Raw genomic sequence first — 13,273 nt, 5'->3', positions numbered from 1 at the left:
AGTGGAAAGAGTCTCCAGCTTCAAGTTTCTGGGAAGCCACATCATAGAGGACCTCACCTGGACCACAAACACCACCTGAAAACACTCAGGAAAACCAACCTGAACATGGAGCTTTTGGTGGCATTCTACCACTGCTCTGTGGAGAGCATACTGACCTACTGCATTAATGCATGGTCTCAAATAGGACGGAGATCTCGGATCATTAAAATAACACGAAATTGCTGCATTTCTGGTGCAATAACAACCAAATTCAGTTTAGGAGCCGCTCATTTCTGCAGATCTTCACTGAAAGTGTGCAGAATCTCTAATGGTTTTTGTGCTGCCATGCAGCTGCTTGAATGGAGTTAGTGTAGAATTATGTACAAAGATCTAAAGAGTGTAGATAAAGAGTGTAGATAAACTGGCTGGTTAGCTCAGTTGGTTAGAGCGTGGTGCTAATAATGCCAAGGTTGCGGGTTCGATCCCCGTATGGGCCACACCCACTTTTGGACTTAAACTAACAAACAAGTGATCCTTCTCTAACTACCAGATCCTATTAACCTGGGCTTCAGACGTTGTCTCTGACAAGTGTGAGATCTTTTTACTGCCCCTCTCATTCAGGTCAGAAACATGCCATTATTTCAATTTACCAAACTTAATTGCCCTTCTGTAAAAGTTAGCAAGTCATGTGACTCATGTGTACTGTCCAATGAAACATCTCTGCGTGTGTCTCTGTGGCGCAATTGGTTAGCGCGTTCGGCTGTTAACTGAAAGGTTGGTGGTTCGAGCCCACCCAGGGACGAGTGCCTTTTATTGCACAACCTGCCTGTTGATGAAACGGATATGAGACACAACAACAATGTGTAGTCTCACAGAATAGTGGAAATAAGTAACTGAAAACATTCAGTAAACAACAGTCCTACAAGCACAAATATCCACCTGATAAGTCACTGGAGACCGGCTGTCCAAAGTGGAAGAACGTCCTTTTGGTTTCAGTAGATGTTAAATGAAGATACTCGTCCAACATGGGGCTCGAACCCACGACCCTGAGATTAAGAGTCTCATGCTCTACCGACTGAGCTAGCCGGGCTTAAGCAGCATGTAAGAACAGACAGCTCATCGGTCAGACCATCAGAGAGATGTAGGTTTAATTCACTAACATCACGACCAGATTAAGAACTAATTCACAGTTTACAAACAAACACAATTCAGAATAAACAACAGAAACAGACACAGACTTACTGTCACTTTTAAACTACTACCTTGACTTGTGTTGAGTTATGAGATTTGCAGTATGATGTTGTTTGGTGTTTGTTAGTGATGAATAGAAGGCTGGTCTATAGAATTTACAATTAATGCCAACTTCAGTGGTTATACAGTTTAAAAAAGTTTTATAAGATAGGCTGTCCTAAAATGACACATTACACATCCCTAAATGCAGTGGCGGCTGGCCAATACGGGGTGCAGGGGCACCGCCCCCCTTAAAATTATTAAGATGTTAAAATAAGTAAATTACATACTGCAAAATAATTATGAAATTAATAAGTCTGTTTGTCTAATTGTCTAATTAACTGTTTATCTAATGGTCATGATAGCATTTTTGAAATAAATAAATATTTGTATTTAATTGTTTACATCGTGCACACGTCCCATGCGCGGGGCGCCGGTCTAACGAGTGTCTATGTACGTGCATAAACTTTTGGCAAGCACGTGGTCTGAGGCTGCTCTTTAATTGGTTGTTTTCAATTTTCCACAGGGCGCAGCTCTCTGCGCCCCGTATACACCCACTCTTATTAGAAGTGTGTCACTATTGGCTTATTTTTTTTAAACGCCGTGTGATTGGACAATCCCCGAGTCCACTCATTAACTGATCAATCAGCTGCGGTTCATCAGCTTGGTTCACGTTTAACAGTTAGTTGCAGATGAAATTAGTTGTAAGATGAAGGTTACAGGATTACAGGAGGTTACAGGATTGCTGTTAGAAGGCACAATGAAGAGGTGACAAAAAATCGGCACATCCTGTCTAGAATAATAGACTGTGTGAAATTTTGTGGAGCCTTTGAGCTGGCCTTGCGTGGCCATGATGAAAGTAAGAGCTCAGATAATCCCGGAATTTTTCGAGGGTTGGTGGATTTTGTTGCTTCTCTTGATGGAGTGCTGAGAGAGCACATTGAGAATGCCACTGTGTTTAAGGGAACTTCAAAAACTGTGCAGAATGAGCTACTGGACTGTGTGTTGTCTGTTCTGAAGGAACATATAATCAAAGAAGCCCAGGGCAGCGATTTTCTTTCAATCCAGGCAGATAAGACCATGGATATTGCCACGCAGTGCCAGCTTGTTCTTGTACTACGCTATATTGATGCTAAAAACAATGTGCAGGAAAGATTTTTTGAGTTCATCCCTTTGCAGTCGGCCACTGCTGATTCCATTGCTACAGCCCTAAAAGAACGTCTTGCAACTATCCTTCCTGAAGATCAAAAGGGTAAGCTCATCTGCCAGGCATATGATGGAGCCAGCGTGATGAGGGGTGCCACTGCAAGTGTTCAGAAGAAGATACAAGACATGTACCCAAATGCACACTACATCCACTGCTACGCACATCAGCTCAATCTGATAACGCAGCAGGCTACTTCTCACATAACCAAAGTGAGAATTTTTTTTTTCTTGGTGGATTTGCCAGCTTTTTTTCCAGATCACCCAAGCGCACAAGTATTCTTGATAAAGTTGTGGCGCACAGACTACCAGCATCCAGCAATATCAGATGGAACTTTCACAGCCGGACCATCAATACTGTGTTTGAACACAGAGAGGACCTCATTCGCTGTTTTGAAAGCATACGAGACTCTGGTGACTTTGACCCCGTTACTGTCAGAGAGGCAGGTGCGTTTGCCATGCTACTGGAGGATCAGGATTTTAAGTTCTTTCTGCAGCTTTTCCACCATATCATGCCTCATGTGGACCTCCTCTATTCCAAACTCCAGAAGAAGGTCATAGATTCAGTTTATATCAAGGAGAGCATTCAGCAGTTCCAGCAGGACATTCAAAAGATCAGGTAATGGTTGTGCATTTTCCTCCTTTGTTTATTAGTATTATTGTTATTATTATTGTTATTATAATTTTTTTCCTTTGCAGAAATTCTCTCCATTCCATGGTTGGACAAAGCAGTGAAGGTAGCGGTCAGCCAGTAAAGAAGCGTCGGACACTCAGTGTAGAAGACCATGAAAGGATTGCTGCAGAGGTGAGTTGTGGAAGTCACAGTCCAATTAGATTTGTTTAGAGCTGTTTCTGTGCTATGCATGAATGATCAGTGTATGCTGGTGTAATGCTTGTCAGCAATATATGTTATTATTCTTGCTGTACTGCAATATATGGGTAATATGGAATAAAACAAATTCTCATAACATTTGGTTCCTGAATTTTCTATAAACCTGTCCCACAAAAATTCTGTTCCAAAAATGCTTTAACACATTTTGTCTTGAAAATGGCAGCAAACTCATTTCTATGACTTGATCTATGACTAAATTTCAACAGTGATAGAAAAATAACTATTTAGATGTGAAATAAATGTGTGAAATAAATAAATTATGATCACTTCATAATTTTCATGTTTATCCTTCTCTAGGTCTGTGATATCACACACCAGTGAGCGCTTTTCCTTCACAAACCACCTTGTTAGTGCCACACTCTGCAGGGGGACAGGTTTGAACAATACAAGACAGCATTTCCTGAAGATGCACTGAGCAACACCTTAAAAGCCTATCCAGTGCTCAATCAAGGTAAGCTGAAGACAGAGCTTAGTCTTATCTACAGCAGGGAAGAGTTCAAAGCCTGTTGTGGTGCTGTGGGCCTATTCCAGATGTTTATGGAAAATAATCTTGAAGTATTTTCAGAGACTGTCACTCTCCTGAAGATCCTCATCACCACACCCATGACCACAGCAGAAGCTGAAAGGTGCTTCTCACCCTTGAAAAGAATTCAAACTTTTCTGAGAAACTCTATGACCCAGGACAGGCTGAATGCATTGGCCATGTTGTCAATAGAGAAGAGACTAGTGACTGAGATTACTGACTTTAACCATAATGTCATTGAGAAATTTGCAAGACAGAAGGAAAGGAGGGCAAAATTCATGTTCAAATAGTGCTACTTTTAAAGGCTTGTTTTTTTATTGTTGTGTTCTTTTGTTTGTGCCCCCTCAATTTTTTTAGCACCAGCTGCCACTGCTTTTGGTGTTACAGTTTGGCATAGAGCAGTCATATGTGGAACACTATTCTCTACTCAGCATTGATAACAGTGTTTTTACCTAAATAAAACCAAGTTCCACCGAGATTTGAACTCGGATCACTGGATTCAAAGTCCAGAGTGCTAACCATTACACCATGGAACCACACAGTGAGGTCTTACTTAAACCCAAAAGTGAATAATTAGTCATTTAAGAGCAGGTTGGCTGTTTGATGGCGCTGTAAACAATGATTAGTGATTATATTTTGGGATGGAGCAGTCACATGTGGAACACTATAACACTACTAGTGCTATTATGATATTCAAGCTGGATGAATGGATGGAAATTAACATGTAATTTAAGGTGACTCTAAACTAGCACAAGCAATTGCGAAGCTCTGTTGTACTGCACATGCGCTGAATGATACCATCCTGAAACTGCTAATGTTTCTCAGTCTTGGACCTCACACCGGGCCCCAAATAAAAGCAGTAAGGTCCCACCGAGATTTGAACTCGGATCGCTGGATTCAGAGTCCAGAGTGCTAACCATTACACCATGAAACCCTGACACCACAAAAACTAAACATAATGATTCGCCATTTGCTGAGTAAATAAAGCAAAACTACACAACTTTTTCTGTTCTCCTGGGCTGTGTGGCTTGTTCTGTGTTTGCTCCTCCGGCTGTTGGTCTGTGTTGGGTGCAACTTCCATCGTGGGCTCATCATGACGATAAGGTACTCACTCAGTCAACTTTATGCGCTTCAAAAAGCACACTACAAAACTCCGGACCAATTATTAATTCATCGTCATCTTGGTATCCTACGAAGACCTAAATACCTTCACCGGAGTTTGGGTCGGACTTTTGTTTACAAACAACGCACCAATATCATTCCAGTAATCTAAACGGAGCGTTACGGTGCGGTTTCCAAGGTGACGTTATGTTCAGGCAATCTGAATTGCTCTCGGAATCTACGCTACATACCAGTTGAAAACTTGCCACTGCCGAGTACCGCTATGAATGTTAAAAGTGCCCTGTTCAATGTTCGTTCTTTGAACAACAAGGCTACATTTATTGCGGATATTATCCTTGAACATAACATTGATTTATTGTGTCTGACGGAAACTTGGCAACAACCTAATGATTATTTTGCTTTGAACCAAGCTATGCCAGCAAACTATCTTTTTGTAGACAAGCCTCGTGCAACTGGGCGTGGTGGAGGTCTGGCCATTGTGTATAAATCAAAGTTTAAAGTTAAAACCATTCCAGTCTCCCATACTACCTCGTTCGAGTGCCTAGCAGTACTTATCACTGCTGCTAGACCTCTACTGATTGTACTTATTTATCGTCCTCCAAAGATATCTCCTGTTTTTATTTCAGAGCTCTCTGAGTTACTCACTTTATTCTGTCCTCTTTACTCTGACTTTTTGCTTCTTGGTGACTTTAACATCCATGTTGACTCTGATAAATGCTCGTTTGCCAAAGAATTTTTAAATGTGCTCCAGTGTTTTGATTTTATCCAGAATGTGGACTTTTCTACACATAACAAGGGACACATTCTGGACATTGTTTGCTCTACTGGCATTTCTCCTACAAATGTGCACGGTATTGATTTAACTATATCTGACCATAAGGCTGTCTTTTTTGATTTTACACTACCTTGTCTTAAGCAGGGGCATCACGAGTCACGACAGATCACGTTCAGAAACATAAAAAATATCAGTTCTTCTGCCATTATGGACTTGGTCAGTCACACTGTTATACCAGACTCATCGGATCCGGTTACTCTAATGCTTCACTATGATAATACTTTTTCTTCTATTGTTGATCATCTGGCTCCTCTAAGAACTCGCACTGTTACATTTGAACATTCTGCTCCTTGGTATACACCAGAGTTGCGCAAATTAAAGGCTGCTGGACGTCAAATTGAGCGTCTTTGGAAGAGAACTGGCTTGACTGTGCATGCCCTTGCCTACAAAGATTTTGTAGTGAATTACAAGGAGGAATTAAATAAGGCTAAAACTTTTTATTATTCAAACATTATTCAGGGTGCTCATGGTAATCCAAAAGCTCTATTTTCTACTGTTAATAAGTTACTGCAACCAGTAAAAAGCTCTCCCTTCGTCCCATCAACTGAACTATGTTCTCGGTTCATGGAGTTCTTTAACCAGAAGATAGCTGCAATTCACTCTCAATTTTTATCTAGCCCTACATCAGCTGATATTATTTGCACCCCTTTATATTTTAATGGCAGTTGTTTGTCCACTTTTAATACTGTGCAGGAAGGTTACATTTCAAATTTAATTAGGACTTCTAGAGCCACTTCATGCCAACTAGATCCGTTGCCAACATCCTGGGTGAAAGCTTGCCTTACCTCTGTTTGTCCAATTATTACTCACTGTATTAATGCGTCTCTGACTTCAGGTCTAGTTCCGGCTTCCTTGAAGCTGGCTGCTGTTACTCCAGTTCTGAAGAAAAAAGGCTTAGACCCTGACAACCTGGCCAACTACAGGCCAATTTCCAATCTTCCTTTCCTGGCGAAACTGCTAGAACGGACTGTAGCTGCACAGTTAACTGAACACATTGAATCAAATGATCTGTTTGAGGTGTTTCAGTCCGGTTTCAGGAAAAATCATAGTACTGAAACTGCACTGGTAAGGGTGGTCAATGATCTTCTTACAGCAGCCGATCAGGGGCTGGTAAATTTACTCATATTATTGGACCTTACAGCTGCATTTGATACAGTCAGCCACAAGATACTGATTACTCGGCTTTGTAACCTGATTGGCACAACTGGTACTGTTCTTGCTTGGCTCCAGTCCTACCTTACAGATAGGAAACAGTTTGTTGCAATTGGAGGCTTTAGATCTGACTCGAGCATTTTGTCACATGGTGTCCCTCAGGGTTCGGTCCTTGGCCCATTACTTTTCACATTGTATTTGCTTCCTCTTGGTGACATCATTCGGCGACATGGGCTACAATTTCATTGCTACGCTGATGATGTGCAAATATATATATGCACTAAACCTTCTGTCAGCCTACCGACGCCTGTCCTGGTGAAGTGTTTAGCTGAAGTGAGCACATGGTTGAAGGTGAACTTCCTGAGTCTCAACAGTAATAAGACAGAGGCTATATTAATTGCTTCTCCAGCCATCGTTAAGAAGATGAGTAACAGTACTGTCTCTATTCCAGATTTTATTGTTTCATCATCTACCCAGATCAAAAATCTGGGAGTCATTCTGGACTCTACCCTGTCTTTTGAACCGCACATTAAAAACATCTGCAAGACAGCCTTCTTTCACTTAAGGAATATCTCTAAGATTCGACCCTTCCTCTCCCTTCCTGCTGCTGAGGCTGTCATGCATGCTTTTGTTACATCTAGAATTGACTATTGTAATGCTGTGTTGTATGGACTCCCGGCTCGGCTGTTGAACAGGCTTCAGTATGTGCAAAACTCAGCTGCGAGGGTCTTAACTAACACCAGATCCTGGGAGCATATTACTCCTATTCTGGAACATCTTCATTGGCTCCCTGTTCAGTACCGTATCCAGTACAAGGTAATTATCTTGGTGTTTAAATCTTTGTATGGTTTTGCACCATCGTATTTAAGTAGTCTGCTCCAGACCCACTCTCCTGTACGCACTTTGCGCTCGGCCGAGCAGCATTTGCTTAGAGTTCCTAGCAGTAAACTGTGCACGGTTGGTGACAGGGCTTTTAGTGTAGCTGGGTCAAAGTTGTGGAATAGTCTGCCACTTGAGTTGCGTGCCTGTACATCATTCACTGTATTCAAGGCTCACCTAAAAACCCATTTTTTCCAGCTGGCCTATAGCTGAGTTTTATTCTCACTTTTATCTACCTTATTTTATCTACATTTTCTATTTTATCTACATTTTCTTTTATTGTCGATGTTGTATTTTATTATAATTTTATTATACATTACTTTGTTTTTATTATATGGTCTTATTGTAAAGTGACCTTGGGTGTCCTGAAAGGCGCTTGTTAAATAAAATGTTGTTGTTGTTGTTGTTGTACACAACTTCAGACTTTACTTTTACATCTCAAGTGATTTAAACTACATGATTGATATAATTGATTGAACTCAATTGAACAAACTGAGGTAATTTAGAAGTTTTAAACACAAAATAAAAGTAATTTTAGTTAAACATTGCCACCCAGGTATCAAAATCACAACAAAACGTTCCACTGTTGGAAAATTGCACCAAGTTCAGGACTCAGTTGGCCGGTAGATGGAGCTGTAAACCCACTTTAGGACTTAAACTAACAAACAAGTGATCCTTCTCTAACTAGCAGGTCCTATTGACCTGTGCTTCAAACGTTGTCTCTGACAAGTGTGAGGTCGTTTTAATGCCCCTCTCATTCAGGTCAGACACATGTGATTATTTTAATTTGCCAAACTTAATTGCCCTGCTGTAAAAGTTAGCAAGTCATGTGACTCATGTGTACTGTCCAATGAAACATTTTTGTGTGTGTCTCTGTGCCGCAATCGGTTAGCGCGTTTGGCTGTTAACCAAAAGGTTGGTGGTTCGAGCCCACCCAGGGACAAGTGCCTTTTATTGCACAACCTGCCTGTTGATGAAACGGATATGAGACACAACAACAACGTGTAGCTCCACAGAATAGTGGAAATAAGTAACTGAAAACATCCAGTAAACAACAGTCCTACAAGCACAAATATCCACCTGATAAATCACCGGAGACCAGCTGTCCAAAGTGGAAGAACGTCCTTTTGGTTTCCGTAGATGTTAAATGAAGATACTCACCCAACGTGGGGCTCGAACCCACGACCCTGAGATTAAGAGTCTCATGCTCTACCGACTGAGCTAGCCGGGCTTGGGCAAAACAGACAGGTAATCGATCAGACCATCAGAGAGATGTAGGTTTAATTCACTAACATCACGACCAGATTAAGAACTAATTCACAGTTTACAAACAAACACAATTCAGAATATAACAATAAGAACTAAATGTAAAAGTGTAAGTTAGTCGCGTCTTTCTATGAGAGGCCGTTTGAGAGATAATTCATTCTTGCTCACACTTACACCACTATACTCTTACACAAACTCTACTATAGGTTACCTTCATACAAGCACTAGCATACTCTCATACATGAATTACTATACTCTTTCACATATACTACTATACCCTCTTACAACTATAATCACACTCTCTTTTATTCACTATCATACTCTCATACACACAGCACTATTCTCTCTTGCACAGATAACTATAGCTACTTAAACATGCATTATGTGCTTTCATGATAATCTGTGTAAGAGAGTTAGACAAAGGACTCGATGTTTCAATCCCAAGTAGTTACAGTTGAGACCTTGCTAGGACCACCCAGTGATGTTACCCTACACGACACATCATCAGTTGTGTACCCCAGTATCTTTAGGTGTTTCGGCCATTAATCACAAGACACCCTCCTCTGTGGCAGGCCCACCACAGGCTGATCAGACCTGGGTGTGTGTCGCATAGGAACTGGGTGGTCACTTTGCCCCCCATGCCATTTCCTTTCTTCGCACCCACAGCCAGTGACTACTTCTCTCAGCTGTGGTGGCAAGCTCTTTGATGGTTCTCCTCTGAGCTTGCCCTCTGACACCCACCTCTTTCAGGAGCCTTATGGTGGAGTTAGCCACAAACCCCCTACAGCCCACCTCAACTGGACACACCAACACTGTCCATCCCCGTTCTTCTACCTGGGCTGCAAGGTCAGAATATCGCAACCTTTTCCTTTCATAAGCCTCATCAATGGCTTCCTCCCAGGGCACCGTGAGCTCGATGATATAAACACGGCGACAGGAGTTGGACCACAACACCAGGTCAGGGCGCAAGCTTGACACAGCAATGTTCGGTGGAAACACTAGGCTCTTGTCAAGGTCAGCCCGCAGTTGCCAGTCCCTGGCAGTACCCATAAGGCTTGAAATTATGGGAGGGGCCCTGGTTGGCTGTCTTTCACCCTCCCGAATAAAGGCTATTGACGTTTGGGCCTCTTGATACGCATTAAGTGGAGCAGCATTTGTGGCGGTTCTTTTCTCTTCTATGGCTGAGGCCAGACAACGCAGCACTTGATTGTGGCGCCAGGTGTATCTGCCTTGAGACAGGGAGGTCTTACAGCCCACAAGAATATGCTTGAGGCCTGCTGGGGCTGAGCACAAGGAACACGCCGGGTCCTCGCCAAACCACAGGTGTAAGTTTGTTGGCGTAGGCAGAATGTCATAAGTGGCCTTTATGATAAAGCTTAGCCTGTTAGACTCCATATTCCATAGCTCGCTCCAGGAGATTTTCTTTTTGGCAATTCCATCCCATCTCATCCACCGACCTTGCTGCGGCTGACTGACTGCTCTGACGCACCTGGATGCTTCCTCTTGCCTTCGAATCTCCTCCACCACCATTCGACGGCGCTCTGCTGGAGAAGCTTCCCCCAGGTAGGAGCCGTTACTCCAAGGCCAAACCCCCCCCTGCCCTGTTGCACATGGCCAACTATGTCTCGCTGTCTGAGAGCCGCCCTTGCATCTGCCACTACTGCCTTTGTTGTCCACTTCTTGCCAGTTCTCAAGACTGGGGCAGCACAGCGTACCAAAGGGTCCCGAGACTCAGACAGGGTCACATAGAATAGTAGTATATGTATGTAAGTTTGGTAGTCTGTGTGCGGGACGTTAATACTGTATGAAAAACAAAAATCTACTATATGTTTAAGAGAATATTATTATATGCAAAAGAAAAATAGCATTGGTAAGCGTATTGAATAGTGTATGTGAATGCAAATAATCATGTTTAAGGAACAGAATGACAGTGAATGCAAGACAGAATGATGGTGCATGTGAATAAGAATAGTTGTTCTACGGCCTCTCATAAAAAACTGCAACATTCATTAATAACAGTAAACACAGAGAGATGGCTTTGATTCATATGAATCGACTCACTTATATTAATAATGTGAATAGAGCATGTCCCACTATACACCTCTCTTAAAGACACACACACACACGTCCTATGACAGCAGTCACAGATTTATCTTTACTGTTAGCCCTATTGTTACTTTTTTTTCTGACTGAACTGGAGATCATTAAACGTGCACGTGTGCGTTGTCAGCAAAACTAATCAAATATGTCTCCTATGTGTGAAACAATGTTGCCAACTCCTCAGTAAGGAAAGTAGCTATTATCTGTCCTAAAATTTGCTAAATGGCGTCATCGCCTAATTTGCATAATTGTTAGAACATGTTGATATGTCTATATATGATTAACAATAGGTAGCGATAGATAAATTGATCTGTATTCTTCTAAGGTTTTGCATCTGTGATTTATTATACCCCGTTGGATAAGATCCCAGTGAGAAAATTATAGATCACACAGATCTTATCTATAGTTACAAAACATGGAATAAGAAACAAATCATTAGAACTGAACTGACAAGGGAAAAGCAACGTACACAAACAGCTAAGTACAAGCTAACATAATTAATGCTCAACATATTCACTCAGTAATGAACATTATTAGACACAACCTTTACTGTACCAGCTGAACTGCTAAGAAAGCACAAAACTGAAAAATAACCGAATATATTTTGTGTTGTCGTAATGTTCAGGTCGCAGATGGTTATTTAAAAATGATTGGCTTTGCTAGCTGTATCACTGAACGCATGTATAAACCTGGTTAAATAGAACGTTAACACATAGCATTAGATAAACAACTGTTATTCAACTGTATGCAATCACGTATAGCTAATTTGAGCACCTTGCATTCTGAAATAGAATACAAAATAAGTCACATGATAACGGCATTACATACACTTAAACTTTACACTTTTAAAGGAATTAAAACTAAAACCACACATTACTAACCGCTAACAGAAATAAATTAGGCAAAGGTAGCACAGAATTATAGACGTTCCACTCAATGAGTCAAAAACAGATGCACATGCTCGGTAGGACAAATCGATGGTATTGGGTAAAATAAATCAACAGAACAACAGCAGCACCCGCCGCTCGGTGAGGACAGTAACTGCAGAACGATATGTGCTCTCACGTCAGAGTCTCCAAAAGTCTCCAATAACGCCAGAAAAAGTCTCGGGGTCTGAAAACTCGCTATATACAGCACAAATATCCACCTGATAAGTCACCGGAGACCGGCTGTCCAAAGTAGAAGAACGTCCCTTTGGTTTCCGTATGTTAAATGAATATACTCGCCCAACGTGGGGCTCGAACCCACGATCCTAGCATGTAGGTTTAATTCATTAAGATCACGGCCAGGGAGGTATTCCAGAAAGCGGGTTAAGTCATTAAACCGGGTAAGATCATTCAGAATGAACAAAAACCTGAGGTTTTCTCATGCTAACCTGGCGTGTCCTTTCCTCCAGTATCCAGTGGATACCGACGTACAATGTTTCCGTTCATATAAGCGTTCATATGATTCCCTCAGCACTACATACTGCCTGCAGGACCTGAGTCGTATCTGCTCCAGTCGCTGGTTGGCGGCATTAAGCTCAGTCAAGAACTTTTAGGAAATGTATAGTTTAGATGGTTCACACATATAAGAACCTACAAAACCTCTTAGATGTGTATTAAGAAAGTCTGAACATAAGAAATGACTAGACAGCGATGTCTGAAGTAGGACTGAGATCTCTGATCATTAAAATAACATGAAACTGCTGCATTTCTGGTGCAATAACAAACAAATTCAGTTTAGGAGTCACTCATTTCTACAGATCTTCACTGAAAGTGTGCAGAATCTCAAATGGTTTTTGTGCTGTACACAAATTATGTACAAAGTGAATTATGTACAAAGATCTAAAGGGTGTAGATGAACCGGCCGGTTAGCTCAGTTGGTTAGAGCGTGGTGCTAATAACGCCAAGGTTGCGGGTTCGATCCCTGTAAGGGCCAAACCCACTTTAATGATAATGAGAGGGCCACACCTCCCTGAGAACACCTGATCTCGGAAGCTAAGCAGGGTCGGGCCTGGTTAGTATTTGGATGGGAGACCGCCTGGGAATACCAGGTGCTGGAAGCTTTTATCCACACACACCCACCTTCACTCCAAACCTCCTGTTACACA

At 41.8% G+C, this 13,273-nt stretch overlaps 4 non-coding genes across 4 annotated transcripts; 1 reads left to right on the top strand and 3 right to left on the bottom strand.

The window, feature by feature from the left end:
* The first annotated feature begins 707 nt into the window (after nucleotides 1-707).
* Nucleotides 708-781, top strand: trnan-guu (transfer RNA asparagine (anticodon GUU)). Its single transcript has one exon. It is a non-coding gene; the product is annotated as a tRNA-Asn (tRNA).
* A 3,510-nt stretch (nucleotides 782-4,291) lies between these two features.
* Nucleotides 4,292-4,363, bottom strand: trnaq-uug (transfer RNA glutamine (anticodon UUG)). Its single transcript has one exon. It is a non-coding gene; the product is annotated as a tRNA-Gln (tRNA).
* Nucleotides 4,364-4,689: 326 nt separating this feature from the next.
* On the bottom strand, nucleotides 4,690-4,761 carry trnaq-cug (transfer RNA glutamine (anticodon CUG)). Its single transcript has one exon. It is a non-coding gene; the product is annotated as a tRNA-Gln (tRNA).
* Nucleotides 4,762-8,973: 4,212 nt separating this feature from the next.
* On the bottom strand, nucleotides 8,974-9,046 carry trnak-cuu (transfer RNA lysine (anticodon CUU)). Its single transcript has one exon. It is a non-coding gene; the product is annotated as a tRNA-Lys (tRNA).
* Between the last annotated feature and the right edge of the window lie 4,227 nt (nucleotides 9,047-13,273).

Source organism: Trichomycterus rosablanca, chromosome 14, assembly GCF_030014385.1.
Source record: "Trichomycterus rosablanca isolate fTriRos1 chromosome 14, fTriRos1.hap1, whole genome shotgun sequence".
NCBI classification, from domain to species: Eukaryota; Metazoa; Chordata; class Actinopteri; order Siluriformes; family Trichomycteridae; genus Trichomycterus; species Trichomycterus rosablanca.
This window is presented reverse-complemented; position numbering and strand designations above follow the sequence as displayed.